Source organism: Amaranthus tricolor, chromosome 7 (assembly GCF_026212465.1).
Source record: "Amaranthus tricolor cultivar Red isolate AtriRed21 chromosome 7, ASM2621246v1, whole genome shotgun sequence".
Classification (NCBI taxonomy): Eukaryota; Viridiplantae; Streptophyta; class Magnoliopsida; order Caryophyllales; family Amaranthaceae; genus Amaranthus; species Amaranthus tricolor.
This window is the reverse complement of record NC_080053.1, coordinates 5,536,333-5,551,697: the sequence shown is the minus strand read 5'-3', so window position 1 is coordinate 5,551,697 and position 15,365 is coordinate 5,536,333. Positions and strand designations below refer to the sequence as shown.

At 32.6% G+C, this 15,365-nt stretch overlaps 1 pseudogene; it reads right to left on the bottom strand.

Annotated features, from left to right (window-relative positions):
- Positions 1 to 2,924: 2,924 nt before the first annotated feature.
- Positions 2,925 to 9,587, bottom strand: LOC130818087 (UDP-xylose transporter 3-like; annotated as a pseudogene).
- Between the last annotated feature and the right edge of the window lie 5,778 nt (positions 9,588 to 15,365).

The window sequence follows — 15,365 nt, the reverse complement described above, 5'->3', positions numbered from 1 at the left end:
TATTGAATTCTATTCATCTCTTATTTTTGCGTTCTACTTAGATAACCAAAAATCCAACATTTGATCGTTAACAATAGTGAACTTAATTTAAATTGTAACTTCATTTGTCCTTCCACAGTGGTTCGACCCTACTTTACCAACTATACTAGTTAGGTGAATTAGGAATTATTTTTGGTAGTAAAACAACCTATCAGTTATAATATCAATTTTAATAGATTATAACACCAATTAGTTTTAGGATCAAACGTATGCGTCAATTTTTAAATTTTTCTTTTTTTTAATTGTTGGACTGACCCAAGAGAAAATAAAAATGATTTCTCGGAAAAGTAGCTGCAACCAAAATATTGTGAATGACTTAAGTTGTAAAATTAAACTGACTCAAACACAATCCGATTAACCGAATTTGAATTATCCGAGTGAAAACCCTGACCAATACACCTCAAGCTTAAGCCTAAGCCTAAGCCTAAGCATAAGCCTAAGAAGATCTCCCATCTAGGTTGCACTAAAACGGACACGGACACGGACACGGACACGACACGGGTACGGGAAAACACCAATTTAAAAATGGCGGACACGGGGACACGAAAATGGTAATATAATAAATATATCAAATTAAAGATAATTTTACAATCTTTTATTTGATATATGTAAATAAACACTTTAAAACATAAAACTCAATACCAAGAACCCCGCTTTACTAATTCCCCATTCTATTTCCCCTTGTTTAACACCACCCCACCAAACTCATCCCTACAAACCCTAACCTTATTTGCTTTGAAATTCCTTTATTTCTCTCATTTTACCCACACAAGATCAAGATGGCACACAATCCTACTCACAGGCGCAAGTTAGCAACACCAAGCTCACATTCCATCTCACAAACTATTGAAAAAAGACATCGAAAGCCTTCTAGTACTACCTCAACATCTACAATCTATAACCTTACAAATCACTTTTCAAGATTACATCCTAATCAAAAAAACTTACTAATTTTCAAAACCTACCTACCCAAAAACATATAGATTCTCATTTACAAGTTAAAGCACTCTCAAAATGGGTTAATTTAGACCCTAAAAATCCTAGCTTTTATGGTCAAAATGTTGGAAAACAAGGTAAAAAGATGGGTTTGAAAAGTGGGAAGAATAAATCTTTCGTGGTTGTTCATGAAGATATTATAGAATCTAAGAAGGAATTGAAGAAAATGGGTAGATATCAATCAAAGGAAGGAGGAGAAGCAAATAGTAATTAAAAAAAAAAGAAAACACTGAGAGCTAGAGAGGGAATTGAGAGTGAATTCCAGTGAAAGAGAGCCTCTGACTCTGTTTTCAAAATTTTTCACGCGTGTCCCTTCCGTGTCCTTGCCGTGTCCACGTGTCCGGAAAAATATTAAAATATTGGACACTTCATTTGGCGTGTCGGACACGGATTTTCGCGTGTCCGTGTCCGACACGCGACACGCCTGTTCAATGCCGTGTCCGTGTTTCTCAGTCTCCCATCCCCATGCATCCTAATTCATCCAAGCATCTGCATACAATTTTTAATTCTCAGAATAAGAATTTTTGTGTCTCAGTATAAGGTTAGAATTTGTTTGCATTATTAATAGCAAATAAGAGTAAAAACATTATCATGACTTTGTTCCTTATTACTAAATAAAAGGAAAATAATGTCATAATATTAAAAAGTATAAAAAAATCACTTGTTTGTTCGCCGTTGATTATAGCGAAATAACATTTGTTATTTTTTTTGTCATTTCAAATGTTATGACATTGTCTTCCTTTTATTTGCTGTTAGTAACAGCGAACAAAGGCTTTTGACTTTTTTTACAATTTCTTAGTTTGCTGTTTATTAACAACGAACAAATGCCTGACCTCAACTTTGACATAAAAACATTTATTTTGAAGATTAAAATTTTCTAAAATTTATTTTGAAATTTTTTTCCAAAAATAATTTTATTTTTTTTTCCAAATTTTCCACAAATAACACCTTTGTGAGTGACGAACATTTCATTACTATCTCTCTCCAAGTCAAATTACATGTCTTATTTTTCTTTTTACAATATTTATCAACCACTCTTAATTTGTATTTTATCACTTTAATTCTACCCGATATAAATTTGATTACTATTAACTTTTTGTAACTTTAAATAATTTATAATTATAAATATTTTAAAATAAATTAGTATATTCACAAAGGTATAAAATTCAATAAGACATCTAATCTGAGTCCAACGAGGCATTAATTTGTGGCAAGATAAATATTTGAATTTTCAAGTTAATAGGTGCGCAAACATAATTAATTCAGACCGAGTTTGATGCATAGCAAATAACTTCATTTTTATTGTTTTGAATTAAAAAATATAAATTTTAACTTAAAATTTTAATCTAAAAGTGATCAATTTTTTGACATTAAACTGATCAATTTCTACTTACAAGTTAATAACCGTAAATGAATAACATATTTCAAAGTCTTCAATTTCAATGTTAAAGTGATTAATTCAAACCTTAAAGTGATAAAATATATAAAGTATTCAATTAAATGATTAGTCATAGAAGTAACTTTTAAAAGAAATCAAAAAAAATTTCAATTTTGACCTAAAAAGTGATCAATTTTAACAATTAAAGTAAACAATTTCCACTTACAAGTTTATAACTTTAAATGAACCAATTTTTTTAAAGTCTATCTTTCCACATTTGAGTAATCAATTTAGACTTTAAATTATCAATTATGTATAAAATGACCAGTTAGAACTTATAAAATTAATCATTTTAACATAAAAGGTATCAATTATAACTTTAAATAGATCAATTATTAATCGCGTATCAGCACAAACGATAAATGGGCCAATTTGACTATCGGTCTCATATTGAGATGATCGGTCGCAAAATTAGCTAAATTCAATTGGAATTAAAGTGCAAACCCAAATGCCATCTGAATCGGGAACCCAAAATGCAATATTTTGTAGTAATGATCGAGAATCAACCAACATCTTAGGGAGTATGATTTCTTGTGAAGATAATATTTATGAAACCTATAATCACATTCTGCACTATATTTAGAACAAGTCTAATAATAATCTATTAGCTTAACCAAACTATTTTATGACAAAAAATGGTGATAATGAAGGGCAGTTCTCCAAACTCAACAAAATAACTGCCACCCAAATTGTGAAAGCTCCCATAACACCAGTAATCAGCTCAATACCTGTTGATCCACCAGACGATAACCGTTATATGAAAATCCCAACTAACTTTACTATCTTCACAAAAACAGTTGTCCTGTTGCTGAACAGAGGCTCACAAAGGCATGCAATACCCACTAACTTTGTTAGAGTTCCTTAGAGGTGCCTCTGGAAGACATACATCAGGTAGACATCTTGGTACCACTTTCAAGTTCTATTAAAGAATCGGATTCGTCTCCCTTGACCTAGTAATAAAAAAACAACATATCATTTGAAAAGCTCGTTGATGAACGATATAGATTACCGATACAATTCGATATGTAATCATTTCCGTAGAGCTAATCATGGGCCAGGCTAGAGTAAGAATCTCGACCAGTTTCATCCCATGTTATCAGGCCGGTTTAAATTTTCCCAGAGTCACAAGTTTAGGAAAAAATTTGAGGCACAAACCTGAGACAGTGGTGCTGCTTCAGCGGTCTTCCTCTGACCTTCTCGGTTGCAATAATAGGAATACATGATCATTCCCGCTAAGGCAACCAAAATTCCCAATATGTTCCTCCAGCTAAATGGATCATGAAGTAACATGTAGCCAAATGCTAAAACAAGGCATGTTTTCAGATGTCCAAGCACCTGATAAGTGACTGGAGATGTCTTTCCAATCACAAGGAAAGTGCTGAAATTTACGGATACAGATATCAAACAGGAGAGAACGATGAAAATCTGTAGAACACATAAAAAATACTGGTCACACGTATATTTAGATGCCAAAATTGTCCAGTGAAAAGAGTATTATAGTATATAATATATCTTAGGGCCTCACCATCAACTTGTTTTTTTGTTGAGTTGGTTACTTGACATGGTATTAAAAGTCGGCGTGACAAGAGGTCACAGGTTCGAATCTCAATCACCCCTCAAATTCAAGTGGAACATTTCGCACAAGGTATGAGGAGGGTATGTGCTGCATCCACACTTCTAGCCCAAAGGGCTCTCGTGTGTGAGGGGGCGTGTTAGAGTATATAACATATCTTGGGGTCTCAACCATCAGCTTAAGCTTTTGGTTGAATTGATTTCTTGACAAATAGCAAACTGAAATACAAAGTTTCATATCTCACCACTACTTGAGATGTATATTTGAAAGCAAACACATTTTGATTCGTCAAAAGCTTATCTAGAAATGGCCCAGATATCAACAATGTTGCTGCTTGGATGGGACTGGATTGATACAACAGCTGAGTTGAAGAAACTTTGAACTTCTTTTGGATGGTATTAGTCATCTACAATGATATTGTTAAGGAAAAAAAGGCATACACAAACATACATTTAACAGTTTAGTAATTAAGACATATTCATCGATAATTAACACCAGGCTTATTCAAAACATCTCAATATCTAGTCACTACGAGCCAATATCAGATTTCAGTTTTCGCATTTGGGAACAGGCTACATCACCACTTCTCAAGAACCTAAGAAACCCAACATTTCTGGCAAACTTTCAATTTTCTCAACTCGTGAATGAAGAGAAGGAATCGCAAGGTCCCAAACAGTTTGGACGTCATACATCTTTTGTTTCTACAGAGTAAAAAACAGATTGTGCCCTGCTTTTAATTTTTTTCAAGTATTAGCCAAATAAAAACCCGCCTAAGGACTATTATCCATGGACATAACTTCATGATACAAAGCTTCATGCAAGGTTTATGAGTCCAAATTCATTAAATTTTACACAACATAATTGCATCACATTAACTTGCTACTTTTAGATTAAGAAAAAATTGATATTAACAATCCAACTTTTCACCCATCCGCTCTGAATAATCCCATCTTTGGATTATTTTTAATAATCCAACTTTTGCCCTTAGTTTGCTATCAGCATAACCTTTTATTTTATAATGATTCAACCTTCGCCCTTAGTTTGCTATCAGCATACCTTATTAGTATGCTAACATCTGATTCACGTCGGGCACATGGATCCTCTAATAAAATAAAAGAAAAAGAAAAAAAATTAACGGTTTTGGATGAATTTGGATGGGAAAAGTCTAAAAAGGTTACGGTTGTAAAACGCTCAATAGTACGAGGGTACCATTGATAATAAAAAAAAACTTAGGGGTACCATTGATAAAGTGCCAAAACTCAGGGTTACCATTGATAATTTAAATATATTGAGCTGCAGACTGTAACTAAAAGTATACTAGCGAGTTGTATCCAAAAATTTATAGAAGTAAGCATATTTAGGCATCACACAAAAAGGAAGAGCATACTACAACCATTTCAGAAAGGATACAATCTGTGCAACGCAAGTAGTGACAACTGCAAGGAAGGATAAGAAAGAGCCCAGAGCATTGAGCTGCAGATCTGTAACTGTTGCAATCCCCACACCTATAAGAAGGACAACAAGAGAACTTTGTATGCTCCGGCTGCATGAAAGAAACAGTAGAAGCTTCAGAGAAGTAAAAGAGACTAACAACAAGAACATCATATTCTAGAGACATGAAACAATCAAGGATATTAAGAACACAAATTCTTGTGAGAGACAGTTTCTTTGAGAGATCATCTCTAATTGGGTTGGCCCGTAAAGAAAAATGTAGAGTAAGTTACTCGGTGGGCAGTAAAGATATTATAAAGAGGCATTTAATATATTGTAAGTACTACACGCTTACTCGGTAGATATTAAGAATATTGAAAGTAGGCATTAATGATAAGGTAAGTAGACATTAAGGATGATGTAATCATGAATTAAGCTTTAAAGGCTGGTTCTGAGAGACGTATCTCAGAAGACCAGTTATATCAAGAATGCATCCACTTATCCAAGGTATATGTAATTAATCATGAAATTATAATGTTGCTCACATATGGGAAAGCTTTTGATAGATATGGTAGTAACATTCCAAAGTCAATACTAATGACTGCCTGCAGCTTTTCCCGATACCATGGAAGACTATAACACCATGCATTTGAGCGTGGATTAATCTTGATTTTGGATTGTTTGGAAAGATTAAGGAAAAGATTTTGTTTAAAGCGTTTCAGAAGATAATAGAAGGCTACAAGAAAGCATTTTTTGTATTGACTTCAACATGCTCGAATTTCTTTCATTTGAAGGAATCAAGTCCCTTCTATACGGTGGTTAGTGGTTCATATCTAACTCTGAAAAAATTGCTCAATTTGGATACCTCGGACAGCATCAGAGATTATATGATATCTAAAATATGTAGTCCAACAATTTGCATCAAAAAGAAAGGGATTAAACAAAAAAGAGAAAAAAGGCGATGGAGATTTCAATATAAGATAATAAATAATTGGCGCAAAAATCACATGCCTTATGAAAAACGCTCTCTCATAACATCTGGAAGTCAAATCATTGAAATGCCAAACTTAAATTTCAAACTTCACCAATAGTTCATATTGCCAGAAAATCTTGGACCAACCTGAATTTCTTCTTTAAAAATACAGTTTCCAGAAATACAGTGCACGGAATGATTGCAAGCTTTGTCATCTGCATAACAGCATTTCACTTGCCATGTTTAAACAACAATTATGAAGAGATAAATAAAAGAGCTGCAGTTCATAATATTGACCATAATTTTACAACTACAAACACGAAAAACAAAAAAGAAAAAGCAGTGCATAATAAAACAGGGTTTTCAAAGATTTAAATTTGGGCACTCAAACCACAAAGGAATAACATAGAGCTCTAAAATATACGCATTTTAAAAAAATTGTTTCTACTTTCTCCCCTTAAAACTATTGTGCACACAAGCTTGAGAAACGAGAATAATCATATTCCTTAAAACTCCATGGACACCTAGTCGGTAATAAATAGTGGGTATGGTAATGGAAGTTAGTCTAATTTTAGCAGACTAATCTCTTTAAAAGTTTAATGGCAAGTCTGATTCTACTTCAATCATCTCATTGTTTTCACAAAATACTTTCTAATGCATTATCATTTGGACAGGTGCTATTAGGTGGTAATAAAAATTTTAAATAAAACTTTTTTATGATCCAAGTTTCATTACTATGGGAATGAAATAGTACATTTCATGATAATTTACATTATAAATCATTCTCATTACCCAAGCTACTAATGCTTTGATATGAGAAATACAAAAATACAACATATGACAAGATATTAGGAAGAAATTTACCTGATAGAATCCAACAGAGTTGAAGCCCAGACTGAGATTTAGAAGTCCAATAGAAATTCCATTTAGAATACCAAACCCCAAAACAGCTTTCCGCTCAAAGGGTTTGTGTTCAAAAAATTTCATTTGTAAAGCTACATGAAGTGAGCAAAAGGTAACAAGTAGATGCCAGCTCGTCAATGTAGTAGCTGCACACAAACAAGAAAGTTAACCAATATATCACAGGATGATAGTTAGTGAGCATGCTTAATAGTATCATATGAGACTAGAGCAAAAACTTTGAACATGTTATCCAATTTATTAGATAAAGATAGACACCAGAGAGCACTAGACAACATGTCAAATGGCACAATATTAGAAATTGAAAATTTGGCATTTACGAAGTGCAATCAATTTAAACACAGCCAAACAACCCGTATTTCATTCCTCATAGGCTTTTACAACATCAAATGCTGATAAGGACACCGTAAAAACTTAACATTGGTCAACTACTAAACTTGGTCGATATGCCCATAATCCTAACATTTGATTGTATTCACTAGTTGTTAGATACCTTGGAAGCTCTATAGACTGGATGTTGAAGGGGTATAGACGTATAGTGATGCAAAACGAGGACACTGCAAAAACCTTAACATTGGCCAACCATCATTCTTATTTTTTCTGAAATCTCAAAACGGAAACCCGAAAAGCTCATTCCTTGTTTTGTTTTCTATTATCCGAGTACATTTTGTGTCATTAGTAAATGTACGATTGATTTAAATTTCTTAACATGACTTATTTAGGCAAAAAGTATACACATTTGAAAAAACAGAAGCATACCTGAAAATTAACATTGATACCGAACAAGCCCTAAACTAAATTTCATGTTTATTCAGGAATCGAAACATGTTCATAAAAATCATAAAGCATATATGAACTACCATGTCAACAATCAACATTGCACTGAAAATATATTGACGGAATGTCCATAATGGGTAACTAGCTTCATCAGTGCATAATCACTCACTCAGAGCGAATGAAGTAGAAAACAATTGTTCATACCAAGGAACAAACACAAAGATTTCGAAGTCAATAAATAGAGAATGATACAGGAGCATGTGAAGTCCAAAAACAGCCTCGCTAATACATTGAATAAAACTTTTGGTGCACGAGAGTGAGACCAGCAAAATGAGTTAAGGAATTCTTGATGGGTAGTGACCTTGTGTTATAAGGCATTACTTTGTCTGGCCTTCGTGCATGGTTGTGTATATGTAAGTTGGTTTGTTGTAGCGCACACTACTATTTGTAAAGGGCAAGCTAAAATGCCATTGCATTCATTACCCAAATTTGTGGTGGTGTGAAGTGGTACACATTTGATTGAATACGCGGAATCATGAATGGAAATGCAAGTTCATCCTAAAAGAATTTAGGAGTCAGCACCTAGGAAACATGTGATTTGAGAAAAAATAGTCTTGATTCGTTAAACTCGAGAAGCAATTCACATAATTGGATAAAACCTTAGCATTCAACCAACATTTTTCAATAAGATACCAAACATGTCCTCCTCTTCATTCTCATTCAATCTTTGGCAATCACATTACTCTAGTAGATGAATTTATACAACTTAAGTCCAAGCGGGAATAATTCAACTCATAGCAGGACACATCAATTAATAAGTTAACATAAACATATAGATAATTATTGCATCATTGAATCAACATAAGAATAAGAATGAGAATACACAACACATCAAACAAACAATTAAAGGGAAATAAAATTTAAAAGACCATAAAAGATAAAAAATACTTACCAAAATGAAAACCCAAAGAACTAATAAGGGCTTTATTGCAAATGACAATAGAGACAGATGATACAACTGAAAGACTCAAAGCCCCTACAGTTCCAAGCTGAAATCCTCCTCTACTTTCACTCATTTTTTCTGTTGTTTGTTTTGAATGATCAAACTCTCTGCTTCAACAACTGCCCATGAAATACAAGGGGAAAATCAGTAGCAAAAAGAACCATAATGAAATTTAAAAGAGAAAAGGAGTACAAGAGAAAATTAAATAAACCCACCTCAGAAAATTGATTAAAATGATAAAATTAGAGGAATTGGAGGAAATGTAGAGCAGATCTGATTGGGGAGGGGAGTAGTAGGGAGGTTATGGGAGGTATGAGTAAGTGTTTATTTAATTGTTTTGGGGACAAAATCAGTAAATCACATAAAAAATGAATTGATTAGAAAAAGGGAGATCTTGGCTTTAAATGTAAGTTACAAAAGTCAGTTGTCCATCTCAAAGTGTAGATGGGGGATGGTCTGGTTCTGATAGCCAACATAGATATAGGATTACTAGTCTTTTTCGTTTTCCTATTCATATTTTCTTCGTTCCGCTTTAGTCGCTACATTTGCATGGGCACGAGAATTAAGAAAAGTGATTGACCTACACTGTAGCCGATTGTTTACTTTATAGAATATAGTATTTTATTATTATTAATTGAAAAAGAAAAAGAAAAAATAGGTTGTTAGGTTACTTTATAGAATATAGTATAGTATTTTATTATAGAGTATAGAGTACGATAAAAATAGGGGTAGGTAGAACTTTGAATGATTATTTTATTACTAAAAACGGAAATGTAGCAAGTAATATGAAATTGCCAAAAATAGAAAATATAGCGGGTATTATGGAACGGAGGAAGTATAAAAAAAAATTATTCATGTGGATTTATTTTTTCTAAATATTAACTTTTAAGAATTTTTAAAAACTCATTATTAAAATTATTTGACTTTGAAGTAGACTTGTTAAAAAAAATAGGACCCCTTTGACCCGACCCGCCGACCCGTTGACCGGCATCTTAAATGACGGGTTACAAAACAGAAAATTTTACAAGTAACGAGTCGGGTACCCCACCCGTCTTAATCGAGTCGGTTCATGGGCCACAAAATAATATTATCCGGATACCCGCTAACCCGTTTATTAGAAGTCGTTCATACACTTTTCTATTGTGATATTTAATTTTTCCCACAAAGGTGTTTGGGATGATAAATGAAATTCACAATGAGATACAATCTACACAATAAAATCCTAGCACAAGGAGATTGTAATAGTAAATACAAGTGTTTTAGTGAATTAAGAACTTTGATGATGTTATTAGAAGTCGTTCATACACTTTTCTATTGTGATATTTAATTTTTCCCGCAAAGGTGCTTGCGATGATAAATGAAATTCACAATGAGATACAATCTACACAATAAAATCCTAGCACAAGGAGATTGTAATAGTAAATACAAGTGTTTTAGTGAATTAAGAACTTTGATGATGTTAAGAGTTAATTACTCTCTCAATATTATCTCATGAAAGAAAGAATAATAATGAAAATATTTTTAAGAGAGAAATTAGAAATAATATAGAGATGGGATAAATTGTCCCTTCGCATGCATCCCCTATATATAGAGTAAGGCATCAAACAACACCTCTTTTTGAAACAAATGTGTTTCAACAAACAATGCTTATTAATCAAAGTAATGATTCATCAAAGCAAAGCAATCATAATTAACTTCCAACCAGAAGTTAATTCATCATTAGTAGTGTTTCGATCAAAACAACACTAACAAACAAAACTGGATAAAACAAACAAAAACTGCGAAAAGCAAGACAGAAGACTGGCGACGAATCGTCGCCCAAACGCCGAGTTAACATTTCCTGTAAACCCGAGTTGGCTTTACATTCTGCCCAAAAATGTTACTTCAGAAACTAGGCGACGACTTGTTGCCTAGCCCACGACGAGTCTTTGTTTTCTTCTATTTGTGTTTTTGTGTTTTTCCTTTGAGGCATTTAATTTGACTTATAATATATTTATTTTAGTCTTACTACTATACTAAGTATGCACTATATACAAAATTAGGTCTATATATTCTAAATGTTCAACACGATTCATATGATATTAAAAAATAAAGCAGAGATATTATACAATAGACACACTCAATTTGACAATTATATATATGAATTAATTCTGTAATTTTGGAAATTATCAACAATATATTGTGCTGTATATTATATTCTTTAATTTACTCAATTTAACTATAAATATATGCTAGTCAAAAATACTTTACGATGGAAATATTAGTCAAGATCAAATGTCATGTCATTTTTTCTTTAGCCAATAAATAAATTTTATTTGACAAACTTTCTTTAAGTGTAATACTTAGAATTTTTCAAGCTTTCTAGCACAAATAAGTTTTATTTGACAAATTCTCGTTAAATGTAATACTTAGAATTTTTCAAGCTTTGTAACATAATATATGATATTATAGATAAATATATAAATACTAACAATAGTAGCCTTTAGCCAACCAACGTGTAGGGGAATAGATCATTACTCACTACTTAGTTTGTGTTCGGTCATTTGGGTTCAATTTAACTTTTGGTGGGATCATAGACTCATATATTACTTTGTTTAAGTTCTAGACGATAATATTAACAGTTAGTTCCTTGATAAACAGTCTCTTTGAGAGACGTATCTCAAGTCCAACTCATTAAAGATTAATGTTTACATACTGTATTCTTAATGTCTACTTACATTGTTCTTAATGCTTACTTTCGTTTCCTTAATGCCTACTTTCAATATCTTAAATGTCTACTTACATCATCCTTAATGCCTATTTACAATATTTTCAAAAATATATGAGCCGACCCATTCAGAGTTTATCTCTTAAAAAGACCGTCTCTCACAAGAATTTGTGTAATATTAAACTTCGGGTCAAATTTGTCGTTTGTCTATTTACAAATCCGACTAAATTATATAAGTCATGTCAAATTGAATTTTGATTCAGTTTAAGTCAAGTTCAAACTTATGTTAATTTAAAGTTGAGATTGAGTCAATAATAAATTAGGGTGCATAATTTGCTTTTATTGGCCATATTTTTTTAGTTGATCTGAAGTGTTAGTCATTCTCAAATGGGGGCAGACTTAACATAAAGTATTTAAAGAAGTGTTAGATATATCAGGATTAAACGTTATATTGAACTTGGACTAATTTCGAGTCACCACTCTTCATATCAACATTTAGGTTGGTGCACATAGATATTAGGCAGATTTTTGAATCGGATAAATTTTTTTAACTTTTAATAAGGTCATAAATTTTGATTACTCATTTGTATTTTAGGTCACATTTTTAAGATCTAGTCTCGTCAGGTTCAAATCATGTTGAATCATGTCAAAAGTTTGACCAATGTAGAATTTTCTTGTCATCTTATGTTTCGATCTTAGCTAAATTTATGAGATTAAAGTCGATCAAACTAAAGTCAAGTCGAAATTAGGTCATATCAATATGAGTATGGTCCAAGTTAGCTTTAATTTGGATTCAAGTTATTTTGCTCAATCATTGTTTCAATTGGTTTTAGGTTAGATCAAGTTTGAGACAAAAAAACATTGGCATAGGATTAATTTCAAGTTTAGGTTTTTTAGGGTCATCTACTGTTTGAGTCGATTATAATTATTTGTCTACAAAAATTTGTATGCGGTCGCTTCACGCGTGCGATCAAAAAAAATTTTATATCTGTCAAATTCAAGCCTTAAAACATCCGTTTTAAAATTTTAAAAGTCAAATGTAACACTTAAAACTGCTACTCCAAGCCTCAATTTTTCTTCTCCAGAGACTTAATTTAATTTCCTAGGTATCGATGACAACCCTTTTAAAACCCGGTTCACCACTTAAAATGTCAATTCCAACTCTTAAAACCCTTACTCTAACATTAAAGATTATATTTTACTTACGTACTCCAGCTGTAAAATATCAATTTTACGACTTAGAATGTCTATTTCAATGGTTTAAAGTTCGTCAAATTTCAGACTTAAAATGTTTATTTCAAGGTTCAAAATGTCCAATTCAAGCTTTAAAATGGCAACTTCAAAATTTTGGGCTGAACCTATGAGTGGTCGCACCTCGCATGTATAAGGTTTGTCTCACAAAAGATTTGTTGTTATTTGTTACAAATTAAATTTTGGATCAACACTTTGAGTGATGTTTACTAGGATACCTACTGGGCTATAATTGGGTTTAATCATAAAGCGAATGCGTCGTGTGTAGACCAAGAAAAGGTTGATGACTTAATGTAGCCATATATGTTCATTTATGAGCTGGTCTTCAAAAAAATTTTCAAGTTGGGTGCGCATTTAGTAATTTCTAGTTTTGGTAAATTTTTTACAACCCTACGAGAATTGTAAAACTGGATACTCAATCTTGTTTCTGAATAAATTCTTTCGTTTCACATCTCGTTCAATGGAGTTCGATCTAATTAACTCTATGATTTAAGCAAAGTCAAATTAAGTTAGTTTAGGTCATATTAGATTAGGTCTACACCTAGACAATATCAAATTTGACGGGTTTTAGGTCCATGTTAGTAGAAATGCAAATCGAATTTATTTTAAGATAGATTGATACATTTCAGATTTAAAACAATCATACTTTTGGCTAATTTGATTTTGAATTGGGTCGATTTATGTTCAAATTGACTTTAGATCGAGTCATATTGAGTTCAATTTGTTTTAAATCAACTTAAAGGTTTGACAGTGGTAAGGTTGGCCCGAGTAATCTTGGATTTGGGTGATTGGGTCTACACCTAGTCAATGTTAAGTTGGGCTATGTGTAGAAATTACAACCAAGTTTCTTTACTTTCATGTTTGATCAATACGATGTGTTAGCTCCCTAGTACATAAATGACTTATTGCGCCCCTACTTATTATGTCAGACTTTTGCGTCAGTTCTTAAGGAAACAAAGTCAAATGTACCAAATAAAATAAAATGAAAGTCTGAAAAAAATTTTGTTACGTTGGTTGCAAAATAAAATCGACGTAACAAGTGACATTTTGCTTCGATTGTTGTAAAGTTGGTGCAAAAAGAGCGACCAAAAGGGTTTGAAAAATAAAAGGGATTGTTCCGTTGATTACTTAGAAATAGACCAGAACTGACCCAAGAAAACATGTCTAAAAACCTTTATAGTAGTTTAGGTGCGAAAAAAGATGAGCATGCACATTTGATCCTTGTAAACCTAAGCCGCTTAGGTCATCGTGTGATCTATTCATTTTGGTACTTTGTGTTGACCAAACTTTCACCTTTCATTTGCTGCATCTTTAATTTCATTGAGGTATGTCTTATAAACGCAATATTATATTCTTTTTTAACATGATTCTATTTTAATGGGATAATGACAAATAAATGTTGCTCAAAAATTGATTTTGTATGAACTTAGTATTCATGTAGTAACTATATATATATATATATAGTAGAGGGTTGAAATTGTCTATTGGGAATCTTCATATATGTGTTAAGGATGCCTACCTTAAGGATGACGAACAATGGGTGTTTGAGTTTAAACACAGGTGTGAGCTTAGCATTGATGCTCATGATCGGTCACTTATATGGTAAGAAGATTAGTTGGCTACATTTGGACAATTGGTTTTGTGGATTTATTATGCTCTATGTTTTAGGTATTGTGTGGCATCATACTTATGTGATAACACCATTGCAGAACAGTGTTACAGGAATAGCGAATCGGACCTTGTCATGGAGATTCTTATGCATGCTCTCTAGTACTTGGTTGTTGATTAGATACTGGATTAGTTTGTTCAATCGGGGTTTACAGACGGGATTAGAGGTGACCAATATGTGTGTGGTGTTGCTCTGTAGGTTATCGTGTTATCTTATGTTTGGAGCCTTGTTATAGCTTTTGTGTAGTGTTGTGTATTTTCAGCTGTTGGTGATGGTGATAGTGGTACAGAGTTTGAGGTGGCGTATGAGGCTAGTCCCTTATCAATTTCTGTTCAACCCCAGATTCATGATGTTGATGCAGCCCTAGGTATTTCTCTAATTGTGATTTCTTGTATTATCTTTATATTTGTGGATAGTTTAAAAGAGTTAGTACAGGGAACATTCCTCTAATCTAAAGGGTTTCAAGAGAAGCTTGTATGTGTTATCGAGAAGTCTGATAGGTTGGTTATAGGTAGTATTGTTTTGGATACTATAAGTGTGGTAGGTCATGCATTGAGCCTTGTGAGTGAAGTGAGCTGGCGTAGTGG